The 14,131-nt window shown below is 38.2% G+C and overlaps 1 long non-coding RNA gene across 1 annotated transcript in view; it reads left to right on the top strand.

Moving 5' to 3' along the window:
• The first annotated feature begins 2,103 nt into the window (after positions 1-2,103).
• LOC137853813 (uncharacterized) overlaps positions 2,104-14,131 on the top strand; it is a 39,203-nt gene continuing 27,175 nt past the window's right edge. The window contains exons 1-2 of the long non-coding RNA XR_011094727.1: positions 2,104-2,231; positions 11,343-11,448. This is a non-coding gene — a long non-coding RNA (uncharacterized lncRNA). The remainder of the gene's footprint in view (positions 2,232-11,342; positions 11,449-14,131) is intronic.

Here is a 14,131-nt window from a genome sequence, read left to right as displayed (position 1 = left end):
TGACTCCTCGTTCTCCCAGCAGATGTTTTGCAGCAGGTGTTTTGTTTTATTTTGTTTTCCCTTTCTTAAATCTGCTCTCACAGAGGCACAAACACTGCTTATTGGCTTGGCTCTGGCCAGCAGCAGGTCCTTTTGGAGCCAGATGAAACTGGCCCTTATCTAACATGGGGCAGCTGCAGAACTCTTCTCACAGAAGCCACCCCTGCAGCCCTCCTGCTACCAAAGCCTTTCCACATAAGCCCAATATATAGCACTAAGATTGAGGTTTATTGAGTTGGTACACAACAGTGTATTCACACTTGTAAGATTTTTGAGCCATAAACCATACATTCCTGTGTGCCTTGTCCACACTTAAGACATTACTGTCATAATAATAGTTTTAACAATAATAGGGGATTAAAAGGGATAAGCTAGACCTTTCAACAGAGTAAGTCAAAACAATAAAGCTCCAAAGAAAGAGCAGCTTTCAGCCCTCTTCATGCCTCACAGATTTTGAGTTGTTGCTCACAGTGATTCTTGGAATAATCCTGCCTGTCACCACATTTGTTCCACTAGTTTTAAGTCTAGTCAAGTGTTCTTGTCCAAGCACAAGTCAATGAGTGTTTTAAAAATTCAGCCAAGTAAGTAGAATTATTTTAACTTTCCAAGCCCCTTTGCCTCTTTCACAATCCCAGATCATGGGGCTTTAGAGCTGTAAAGAAATCACAGGTTTCAGTTGGGTATGGGGAAAGTGCCATACAATCCAGCAGAGTCCTGTTTCATGGGGTTTTATATCAGATAAGAGTCGTCATTTGTTGTTGTGTGGGTCTTCTAGAAACACTTCTTTCCCTCAACAGAACTGGATAGTTTTAGAATTAAAATTTTAATTGGACTGACATTTCCTAGACCACATATCTAGGAAATGTACCACAGTAGCCCTTGAGTGAAAGCAAAACAAGATGAAATGAAACAAAACAAAACAAAGCAAAACAAAAAAAAAACCAACCCACAAACAAACAACAAAATAAATTTGCATTTAGATGGTAAAATTATTGTTGTTGTTCTTTTCTTCTATTTTCTTTTGAAGAATGTAACAAGAAGAAAACCATGATAACTTCCAATTTTTGAGATAACACCCACTTGGAATAATGCCAGCCCTGATCAAATTAGGGGTCTGCCTCTTATTTAAATACATTCTTCCATCCCAGGCACAATATGTTCCTTTCTTTCAATTTTATTCTTTGCCTGTAGCATGTGGCAATAGAAACAAATCAAATCAGCTCATTTTGTGCTAAATGCAAAGAATGAATTGCTTTCAGTAATACACCCACACTTCCACACTTTAAACAAAAAAAAAAAAAAAAAAAAAAAAAAAAGAAAATTGTTGGCCTCACGACTTTTAAAGCTCTAGAACATTTATTTTGTTCATTAAGAAGCAGTCAGCCCTAAAAAGGTATTCAAATTGTATTGTCAAAGAAAAAAATCACTTAGAATCAAAATGATGATGCTGTAAGTGAAATGATTCAATAGCTGAACTGCTAAATGTTTAAAGCTGGCTGTCCCAGGAGGGACAGCAGTTGTACACCTTCTGAGAGTCAGGTTAAAATGAAGTGGAAGCTCCTACCCACTGTGCAATCACACCTTCACTTATGGTATAGACATAGACTAGGTTTCCTATCCATACCTGACAAGATTCTTGGGGTCTACAATCCAAACAGAACACAAAGGTGTTAGGTGCAACTGAAAAGAGCTGATAAAGATTCCCCATACTGGCAAATTCTTATCACGTAAAGAAAGAGAGGGATAGGCTGACCTGTGGTAATTTCCAAAACTGTGAAGCATTCAGGAGCATAAATTCTGTGACTCTCTACCCACATACTACACCAGCTGATTCCTAAACCAGAAACTAATTTCCAGGAATGGGGATTTCCTTTCCTTGACTAGTTTAGCGTAGGGGAAATTAAAGTGTAAGAGAACCAGCACAACCTTCCATCACCATGCAGTTGTGCCAAAGCATGAGTTAGTGTCAGCCTAGCTATGAATGTCTCAGTATGGTAATTTTCAGGAACGAGACTTTGTGGCACTGGAACCTAGATAGGAGGGTTCAAAGTGCTTAAGGGCAGTCTCTGCCTAAGTCTCCAACCACAGTCAACAGAGTTTGTATCTGAAACAACAGCCCTCCCAGTTCTGTCGGGTGCACAAGCTTCAGTCCTGTGATGAGTACTGCCCTTTCCAAGCAGCTAGTTCACAAGGTAAAAGATTATTACAGTACATTGCTAAGAAAGACTTTTTTTTTTTTTTCAGTAGTAAAAGGAGAAAAGATTAAAAGTGTTCACAACACAAATATAATTCCTTATAGCAACTACTTAATCCTACAGCTTATTTCAATTTCCTCCACTTATCCTGAAACTAAACTGTGCATTTACTCTGAAAATTTTATTCATGACATTGTTTATTCTCCATTCTCCTCTAACCTCAACTCTCAACTTTAACTTTGACTCAGGTTTTCTAAATACTTAGAACTCAGTACTTGGAAGGGGATTTTTGCTTGGTCTCTCAATTTGCTTTGCAAACATTAACAAACTCAGTCCATGATATTTCCAGAAATCAGGTACTACGTGAGTTGTTACAGAAGTTTTTGACAGAGTCTGCAAAACTGCTCTCTTCACTTCCAGAACCCGTAATGCCCCCTTATCCCCCCCTCCCTTTTTTTTAATAGGGTAGAGAATATTTTGTTCTACAAGAGCAAAATTGCACTAAATCACCTTGCTCTTGTAACTGAAGTGAAACTGCATACTACTGTTAATCAGAAACAGTTCAATCATATTTCACTGATAAAATACTATCTTGTCTGTTCTAGAATGTGTTGATTTTTGATTGAATTCTTTCTGTAGTAAGCATTTTAAAGTGATTTGATGTAAAAATGTGGTGTCTCATTTTGATTTTCTAACTTGGTTCTCTTCTGACATTTTTTTGGACAGAAGTGAATATGTTTAAAATACATGTTACTTCCAAAATACAAACTATTATGATTTGGTTGTTAACGTGCTTTAATACAGACTTTTTGAAGTTTAAAAAGAATATTTTTTGCTAAATGTTATCACTTCATAATTCATAATTTATGCAAATCAGGGAAATATCATTGAAAAATTGGAATTTCCATTGAAATGCAAATTCTAATTTTGTGAAGACTATGTGCTCATTTAATTTTTGGAGGGCCTTATAGTCAGGTCCAAATTACAAGCTTAGCCTATTGTGATTCTAAGCCCATTGCTTACATTCATACAGCCATCATCTCCATTCTGCACAGAATGTCTCCTCCACAGTCTGAAGAGCCTTTCTGACATCCCCAATACAAAAAGAACTGAGCCAAAACAGGAAGAGATTGCAGAAAAAAAAATAATGAAAATATATGGTTTTTATCTTCCAAGTTAATAAACAACTGATCATCTTCTGTAGTCCAAGTAATCATTTCCTAATGGTATGTACTGGATGATATGTAATTCTTCAAGAAGAATTCCTAACAAATGTAACACGTCTGTAAGCATTGTGTTTCTATAGACATATGCCAAAATTCTGTAGGCTGCCATCAAGAATAAGCTTCTATATATTCTGAGACTTTCAGAAGAGTTGCTTCCAAAACGTGGATCTAAACTTCTTTTAGGTTATTTAACAAATATTCAAATAATTGTTATCTGATGTTATTTGTTTTTATATAGTTTTTATATAATTTGTCAAATGCACATGATTTTAATGATATGCAATGAACCAGAGCAGTATAGGTCTAACTCTAGTTTACAGCTACTAAAACCTTTGAAATGTGGTCCAAACTGGAAAAGTAATCAGTCTCCATTACTCTTTCGACCTAAAGTGGGAGATATGTTGCTCCATTCTCTTAAAATTCCTACAAAACTGAAATCTTAATTTATTCTATGGCAAAATAACAGTTATTAAAAAGGAGGTGTGATCACTTTAATTTCATATTGGAATGTGATGGATTGGTTGGTACAAAAGGAGCATAGCGCACTTACTCATTCAAAAATCAGCAAACAAACAGTAGGGCGTGCAAGTTAAAAAGGAAAGTGGCTTGAGAATGTGACTGGCAAATACGGAAATAAACAGTGCTGTCAGCCAGTTGAGACATCTCTGGAAGCAAGTGGGTCAGACAGCACCAAAACATATGGGATCAGTCTTAAGCATGAGGTATTTATAATCAAGTAAGACATGAGCTTCACAGCACCTCCCATGTTCACCAAGGATCACAGCGTGACTGGAACTGACACAGTGATTCTTAACAGTTGGGTAATACACAGTGCATCAAAATAAAGCAGGTACAGATATGTGTGGGGAGAATGAATGCAAACATAAATGGTGTAATTTTTTTTCCCCCAAAGTGCTGAATACTCACAGATGTCCCTTGAGTCAATGATGCTGAAGAGCTTGGATCAGATAATGAAGGCACCTGGCTTTATAGGCAGAGGAGTGGGTGCCTATTCTCTAACAATTTCTCTGATGTTTCTGCATACATATTTAGAATATAGAAAATGCACAGGGAGTGGCCCATCCAAGCTACCTAAATATATTTGCACATGAGAGGATGTCAGAAATTTTCAGCCCAAGACCCTTCTTTCTACAGTCATCCTTCGTACGTTTTGTTGTTTTTTACACTGACAGCTTTAAAATCAGAATGGCCTTTTCTCATTTAAATTCTTATCCACTGTAGAATTATCTCAAAGCTCATTTTTAAAGGTCGTGGTTTATCAGATTAGCATCATGAGGACACAGTCAGACATGAGGTATCCATAGAGAAAGCATCACCAAGGAAAGGTGAGGGTTTCCTTTTTAATCCTGATACCACATATTAATCCCAGCTAGAGAGCAACTAATGCTCAGGTAGGCATGTGTGGAAGCTAGCAAAGTGCACAGACTTAGCAGAACCTATGGCTGGGATACAAGACTCATTTTAGAGCTGAAATGCTGTTTTTTCCTAAATAAAGCAAAGACTAAAGGGGAAGATGGGGAAGCACAGGAGGAGAACAAACAATATTTACTTGGAGCTGTGGAGAGTAGACTTTTATTCAGGCATTAAAAATGAATAGAGGGAATTGAAAGAATAAATTCCAAGCAATAAATAAGAAACCAAATGTGACTAGTTTCTTTTTGTGTTATCTTGTTATCAAGCAATATGCATATCCACTGAGCTTATCACCCTAAAGGATGTTTGTGAGCTTGTGTGCCAATTTAGAATATGAGGGCTTACACTGTCAGTACAAATCCCTGTGCAAATAATCAATGGTGCTCATAATGTCCTTTAATATCTGTCAGTTCTTGTTCAGATGTTAAGGTAGAGATATGAATATCCAAGGGTCTCTTTCATGTGCCCTCAATCCAAGAGCAATAAAGTAAGGAACGGTAGTACATATTACCTGAAGGTATTCCTGAGGTCAGTGTGAGCAGATCACTAGCACAGTCTGCAAGGAACGGTTCTTCCTTTTGCAGAACATAAAGATACTGATGGAGAGAAAACTCTGCTTTGGTTTTGTCTCTGGAGCTCTTCTGCACTCCCATAACACCATTCATTGGTCTGTTGTCAATAATGTTCCCATATAATTAACAGAGGAAGATTACTTCAAGATGAAGAATATCATTCCCATTCAAGAGAATTTTTAAGTCTTTGCTTCTTTCTCTGGTGGGATCTTAGTATTGGCTTTCTCAGAGACAATCTTAATCTGAAGGGTGTTGTGAATGTCTTGAGAGATATCCAGATAATTTCAGCCTCCAAGAGAGAAGTTCTTTGCTATCAATGCAGCATGAATAGAAAGACTAGGGAAAAGGGGGAGCCCCATTAGAAGAGTTTGATTTTAATAAGAGGATGATGAAGTTAATTAAAGCTCAGTGCCTGTGAGCAAAGCAAAGAAGAGAGTACTTTGGGGTTTTTCCTTTTGCTTTGCTCCAGCTGTTCCTATCTCCAAGCCAAGTACGTGAGCCAAAATGATACAAGCTGGCAGCTTTTTATAGCAAAGGGGATCATCTGTTAAATGGTTAGGTTGGTTTTGTTTTTCCATAAGATTATGGGGAATATAGTTTCAAAGTTTTTAACAGGAATTTAGCCAAGCGGTTCTCACAGCTTTTTAGCTTCTCTTTTCATTCTCCTGACTGTAAATTATACAATGAAATCCCTTTCCCTCAAAGCACCTCTCATGTCTGTAGTTACTCATCAGTTTCTCCTTTGCCTGTATCAACTTTAACCTATCTAAGCATTTTGTGAGTTCTGTGCTTTCATTTATAAGTTGATTATGCATTAAAAAAAAAAACAACACTGTGTCCTAGCGAAGAGGCATTTGGGCATGCAAATTAGCTAATAATTGGCTAGGTCCTTAAAGATGTTAAGGTACAAAATTCTGTTGATTCTCACCTTTGGCTTGTTTCTGAAATAAATCCTCTGGTTATCTAGCTTACAATAGTTCTTATTCCTATGGGCAGTGGGAACACAACATAGGTGACTCCCTCCAATGGCTAGGTCAGCTGGGCCCATGTTGTCCTTTCAGCTAAACTATACCACAAACAGGCTGATGCATAGGCTGGTATAGACTGAAAGTTTCAAATTTCTCGATGTTTAAAATCTGTTTCTCCAAAGTGATGAATAATTTTAGAAAAAGCTTGAATGTGCTGAGATTTACTTAAGAGAAAGAGCATTTTGTATATTTAGCTTTATCTATTAGCTATTTCTTTAGCTTGTAGTTGGTCCCATAACTGATTTGATGCCAAAAGAAATTATTGACATCAGTAGACTTGCTGCTGTTTTGCTTTAACATATATAAAAGGCAAAGCAGGTCTGTGCTCTGTCCTGTAGTCTTTTCTCTCATAGTTATTCATCTCTGTCTATGCTGTGTTTGGCCAAGACAGTTCCATCAAAAGTTGGAATTCAGTCAGCCCCTCACTTTTCCATACTTGCCTTTCCTGCTGATTCCCCTCATTCTTACACATTCAAATCAGAGTTTCAGGTGTGCTAGGATAGCCTCTAAAAACTGCAAGGAGGTATTTCCACTGGGCTGTACATTCAATACAAACTGTTCAATCATCAGTTGTCCTCCAAGGATCCAAATGAATTTATATAGTGGCAACATGTCAGGATCTTTAAGCTCTGCATTGCACAGTGAGGCACCTAAAATGATCTTGACTGGGAGAGTTCACCAAGTTATTAACAGGAATTAAGGAAATAAATTCTTCTCCTGGCATCCTCAGCTTCAATAGAAGTCAACAAACTTCAGACTAAGAAACCGGTTGGAGGAAACTAGAGGGATAAGATGATTTCAAATGGATGGCAATCAAGAAGGCAGCTTCTGGTATACTCAGCTGTAAACAACCTAGCTAGCAGATTAGTTTGCAGTACAACACAAGAAATCAAGCAGTTTGTCAATGTCCCTTTAAATATCAGAGGTCCTAACATTTGAAAGCAATTAACGATGATATTTTGTACGGAACTAGAAGATACCTTTACCCTCCATAAACTGCACTGGGACACATTAGGTTTCTGGGAGAGGAATGACTAGACAGCATTGCTGAAATGGCAAAAAGACATCCTGTGCACTAAATTTTCAAAGCCTTTGGAGAAAGACACTGAAAGCAGAAAAAAAAATACTTTGCAATGCTGAATTACAAAACATAAACACACACACAAAACACCACCACCAACTGGGATTTGTCCACCAAAGTCAAAGTGCTAAAAGACAAGGGTATAAATAAGGAAGATTGTTTTTTTGTACTTTCACTCTGTGTTTTTTAAAAGGCAATTGCAAAGCAGGCCATGTTTGCTGTCTTCTTGTCCATCACACGTGACCAGACTTCAAAGCCAGTGTATGTTGCAGTTCTTCAAAGGCTTTGTGCATTGGTTTTTGTATGATTGGAATGTCATAATTCACTCTATGTCAATTCCTAGAAGTCCTTCTGAGAGGACAGAACCTTCCACACATAACTATTACAAAGGTTTCAATTAGGCCAAATTGCAGCTTCCTTTAGAGGACATCAGACACTTCGCGGTGTTGTGACAATATTACTTGTGGCAGCTGGATTAATGAAAGTATATTATACGAGGCTGACAGAGTACCTGACTCCTGAAGAGTCAACTAAACTAACCATGTTGACAATTTTTTCAAGATCTGTTCTGTGTTATTGTACAAGTCCGCCCGTTCATCCGTCCATCCTTCCTTCCTTCCTTCCTATCAGAGTGAGTCCAGAGTTGGGCCACAAGATAGTCAGAGGGATGGAGCACCTCTCCTCTAAAGACAGGCTGAGGGAGTTGGGGTCGTTCAGTCTGGAGAAGAGAAGGGTCTGGGCAGACCTAATAGTGGCCTTCCAGTACTTAGTGTAACTGCACTGAGTTTGCACAGTCTGGAAAGACAGGCTTTCATTCAATTTTAGGGTGGATTTTGGAGATCATTGAACATCATCTTATGGCAAAATCTGCTGGGAGTCTAGAAGCTGTAGTTCCACTCTTTTAATTAACATATGAAAACTTATTAGAAAGGTCCAAAAACACATCACATCCAAACATTAGGTGTGAAAATGCTGAATATCTTTTGAATAGTCAAATCAAAACACTATACCTTTTTATTTTACATACAGAAATGTCCAAATAATTAGCCTGACATTGTGAACATCAGGAGCCAATCTTACTCTTAACCATTAAATTTCATTGTGATTTTATGCAGGCCATTTATTCTTCCTGAGACCCTACTCCCTTTTGTAAAATGAATATTATCGTACAGTGCCATATCTCTTAGAAGGTGAGACGTGAAGATAGCACATTAAAAATTGTGAGGTACTCAGGAATCATTCTAGATGGAGTAGATGGAGGTCTAGTAAAATATTTACAATATGTTACTAAGTCCAGCACACTGCTGTTTTTACAGCAATGCTCAACCTTTTCAGTAGTAAATTAATCATCTACTTTATAGTACTGTAAAGTATTCTAGGCAGTTATAAATAATTCCCTCCATCAGATTCTCAGATCATACAATGTCATCAGGACCAGTGACAGATTGGGCTGGTAGTTCCTACCTTAGAGAACATAGAGTCATTTCCATGACACAGCAAAGGACTGTCCTTGTCTCCTTGATCCACTAATCAAGGAGATCAGGACAAAGAAAGCCAGATGAAAATATAAATAACTGGGGGTTGCTCTCATTTTTCTGTCATAATTATTAATGATTCTTTAATCTTAACATTATGACAGTGGAGAGTTTAATTCTGTATCAGTCTAATGTGCTATATAGCTAATATTATTTGGAATTGGTAATCCAAAACCAGAGAGGCAACACCTGGTAGCATAGCTTGCCATTCTGTGCTACTTGTTCTTATTTTGACAGCTTTATTAGAGGAGAGAAACTGCAAGCCCCCCTCTCCCTTATCCAGAGATTTGGATAATTTTCCATCTCAGTTCTAAATGTGTAGGTCTGCAATATCAAATGGCACGGCAATCCAACAACTGGCACTCATTTGTGCAAGGTTTGCCTTAACCTATAATGCATAAGATATCCTCAGATTACTTGAAGGAAGGGAGGACAGTTTTACAGAGTACTGTCTTTTTGGAATTTTAGCCATGGTTGGCTGTTAATATAAGAAAATGAAGTCTCAAAAACATCTGTCAGAATGTAGGTTATCAACTCCTCGGTTACCAAGCAAACAAAGCGAGATCAACATTGCAATTAGCAAGTTATATTTACACAGGTTATCAGTATTCTGAACGCAGCAACTGAGAAAGCAGGCACAGCTCTATTTTGTTCCATGGATTTCTTTCCTACATGCAGCTGAAGCGGCTAATAACAGTCACTGCAGACTGATAGCATTATCAGCTTTTCTGAACATCTTCAAGGAAATGGTACTCAAAGGTAATAAAAGAGGCAAGTAGTCTGTGTGATGAGAGAGCAGTGCTATCAACTTTAAAGTATTTGAGTTCCAGAGAAGGAGTACTGTGCATCCTGTAGTTAAAACACTGGCCAAGAAAACAGAATAGGGCACAAGGACCCAGAACAGGGTATAAGGATTTAGAGTACGGTAATGGTTGTTCTGTGACCTTGTACTTCCCAGACATTACCTGCCATTATGTCTTTAAGGTAAGCATTGTCTTTTCCTATCTGTTTGTGTGAAGATAACACCATGAAAAATAGGGTTCCTCTTTCACGTGTGACCTCTTAATACCAATATACTGAGTAAGCTTGAAGTCTTCTTGTACATCCTGCATCCAAACAAAAAATATATCAGTGAAATTTATAAGAAAAGTATGCCATGCAATTGCTAACACTGGAGAAAGAAATAAAGATATTAGTTGAGTATCTTTCATCAATGCCAAATTCCCTTGCACTAAATTCATAACTTGCAGTATATTGTTTCAAGACAAAATGGAAATTTTATATATAAATGAAAGCCTAGAAATTATTTTTATCCTCAGAAAGTCTAATAATCATCTATTTCAAAGATGAAGGGAAATGACTGATCATCCATTGAAAGCAATGTAATTGATCCATATAATGAAAGACGTAGTGGGGTGAAGACTTCAACAGTGATGAAAGAAAGAAAAGTCTAAGTAACAAACACGAGAACAGCCAAAGAAACACAAGGTCAGAACATTATGTAGATTGCTCTGGTGAGGCTTGTAACTCAACCCATAAATTTAAAGGATGGTGTGCACCAATTATTTCGATTTTATACTGCTTTTGAAATGAAACAGCTCAGAACAGATAAAGGTGTAAACTCCATCCACTGCTTGTTGCTGAAACATTTAATCAATGCTTTACTAATCTTCCCATCCCTGTCTGAACTCTGTTTGGCTTTTCACAGTAAAATCAATGAAACGCTTCTAATCATTAATACTGATTCTCCTCTTGGAGTGAAACATTTGGAGATATAATTATGGCTAGAATTTCATTTGCCAAATTATAGTTTCTTCTTTAAAGACTAGAAGTCTCTAAGTTCATAGTGGAGGCCAAAGTCAAAGTCAAGACAAAACTATTTAACAGAATACTTTATCTGGGACCTGGGCTGTCTATGAGTGTTGTCCCATAATCTTGATTTGTAACAATATTATAAAAAACATCAAAATATCTGGAGTTCAGTTAGATTCCTTTCTGCCTTGCCATCTGTGAAGAACTTGTCTGGCTAATACTGTGTAATGGAAGATAAACATTACTTCTCCACACCTTTCTTCATTAAGGGGACTTTTTTTTTTAATTTTTTATTTTTTAATACTTAGACTAAATGTTTTGGATGGTTTGAGCTCTGCACAAGTGATCCCACATCCTAGGGGTAAAAAGCTTCAGAGCCAGCAGTGTGGAATGCACTAATTCAAGGCAATTTTCTTTCAGATCATTATTAACTCCAGACGAATGAAAATAAAAGGGACTGAAAGCTCTTTCTCATCTTCCTACCTCCCTTCCCCTCAGGGTATTGACTGTCTTCATCACTTTCCAGGTAACATCTCTTGTACTTAACTAAACTATTACCAAATCTTTTAATCCTTTGGATATATAATCTCCTTCCCAATTATTATGACAACATGCAAATCCCAGAGTGGATTTCTTGTTACACTTGCATTTCAAGATCAAACTGTCAGCTGATCTCATCAGTTAATAAAAGGATATGAAAGGAATAGATTAATTTCGTTTATTATGAATTCTTTATTGAGACTTGTCTGACAGTGAGTCAGGGGTGACTGAAGCCTGCTACCACTTTGAAAATTACAGTGCTGTTAGCTATGTAAAGGCAAATCTAAAGATTCTCCAATGCAGACTAAAATGCGGGGCAGATTACATTTCATCTTGAAATACGTCATACTGATTTTTCTCTGACTGTGTAGATTAGAGACTTGCTGGAGTATCCTTGCAGTCTTCCTGCCCACACAACCTGTTTTCTTTTCCACAGGAGAAGTGTGAAGACAGGGCCCCTGAACCCAGGAGCTGGGAATAGCAGGCTTTTATAAATCTGTAGGCTGGCCTTTGGAAGTAAATAAAACCACACGCACTGAATTGGTGAAACAAGCAAGGAAGCTCTGCTGAGGCATTTATGCTAGGCACTGCAGGCTCACAGGTCTTACTCTGAAGGTTCAGATTTAAAGCAGACTTAACCACGCTCACGCTAAGGGGCAGCACTTGGATCGTTAGAGTTGATTCCTTCAATGTTTTGCTCCTTTTGTAAATGCTCATTTTCCTCTTGGACAAGTACCCCACAAGAACTCTACATTTCTGATTTACACAAACTGGAATATATGGGATTTGTAGAATTTACATGAAGAACAGCAGTAGGTTCTCTGTTCCTATAGCATCACTCAGCACTTTCCTCAACCTACGATGAAATCTGTTCTTAACCAGAGATCACTTGTTGGCAAAATTAATGGATTGTGCCCACTGAACCCTTTTGCCAGAATGTGGAGTTCTTGAGCATGTGAAGCTCATTTGCACCAACACTGATGCAGCCATGATAAATGGGTGATTCTTGATCAACAAAGATAGAATCATAGAATCATTTAGATTGGAAAAAACCTCTAAGATAGTCTAGTCCAACTTTTAACCTAGTACTGCCAAGTCCACCATTTGATGGTGGACATGGTATAATTTTTCAGTGGGCCTCAACATCTTATTACAAACTGAGCTATAGCTATATCCTTGTGCTACAACTCCACTGGCAGAAACCACTGCTTCAGCAATCGAACGTTTATTTTTATTCCCATTGCACATAATTTTTGTCTGTAAAGTGAGCAGGTGATAGAGACCAGACCATAATTCTGCGCATTAAGAGACTCAAATTCCATTCTCAGCTCTGCCAGTAGCTTAACTCATGCGAGTTATGACTGTTCTTTCCTTAGCCACTGTCATCACCACTCCTGTAAAAGTCAGCTTCTGTGTCACAAAGCTGACAGCAAGCCTACCCATTGCTCTGTAAAAAAATGGAAAAATGACACTTTGAGTTCATTAAAGGTTGGTCAGAGCTCTTTAGTGCTCAAGTCCTATATCTGTAACCAAGGACAGATTTAAACCGACATAAATTTTGCTTCTATTTCCTGATATCTTTTAACTTATGACATTAACTTGCTTTATATGCGTGGTCCTTCCTTAGAATAAATAGTCTCATCAGCTTAATGACACAGGGGAAGGGAGAATGTCCACGTGCAACCCACAGCCTGCTTTTTGGCAGTCACGCATACCTGATATTTTAGGAAGTCAACTGACTTTGCATCCTCATTCTAGAAAAGATCTTTCTGTGTTTATTTACCACTGCCATAAGCAATGTGTTGCTTTTCAGTCTAAAACCTATTTATACAAGCATGAACGACACAGGCACACATAAGTAGAGATTAGAAGTTCACATTTTTAAATTATCTTAAGGTCTTATTGCAGCTGACAAAAAGCCAGGAAACTGACAGCTAAGAGCTGACACTCCTCGTATCACATTCTGTCAGATTTTATTTTGTGTGCGCATGTGTGTATGCAAGTGTGACTTTTCCTTTCTGGGCTTCTTTAATGTTAATTTTTAAAAGGGACTTGAATGCTGAAACAAACTTGAGAGACAAGAACATGAACGCAAACAGACAGTGTTCTTATAAACAATAAAGGCAACACCAGCAGGCACCATCCGCTGTAATTATCTTGACATGGTGCTGTGCTTCTGTCTCCCAGGGCTACTTACATGACATGTTTAACCACAGTGCCAATGGCTTTCTCTTTTTCCTCCCTGCTCCATTTATATAATGCCATTCGGCTTCAGTATTGCACAGTCCACCCCACTCCATTTTGGGTAATGTGTCTATGTCAGAGCAGCCCGATCACAGACCACAGGAGGCTATGTAGCAGGCCACAGAAGATAATTTGGCGCATCGCAAGCACAGAACAATCATTATTTTTCCCTGTGAAGATCACCACCCAAAGGCCTCAGAATACTTCACAGAGATTAAACCTCAGTGAAGCTTCTTGTAATAAAGGGAAGCAGTGATTACTTCATGCAAGCCCACAGAGCTGCCATAACTACCCGATCTCCTCCAGCAGAAGGCCACACTCCCCATTGAAGGTGGGCTTCCCAGGGGCAGGGCAAGAGCTCTGGGAGCAGGGGGCAAGCCCAGGCTTGCCTCCTCTTGCAAGAGGACTCCCTTGTTAAGGAGCTT

The sequence above is a fragment of the Anas acuta genome, chromosome 3 (genome assembly GCF_963932015.1).
Source record: "Anas acuta chromosome 3, bAnaAcu1.1, whole genome shotgun sequence".
Classification (NCBI taxonomy): Eukaryota; Metazoa; Chordata; class Aves; order Anseriformes; family Anatidae; genus Anas; species Anas acuta.
The sequence above is the reverse complement of the archived record's forward strand: the minus strand, read 5'-3'. Positions and strand labels throughout refer to the sequence as shown.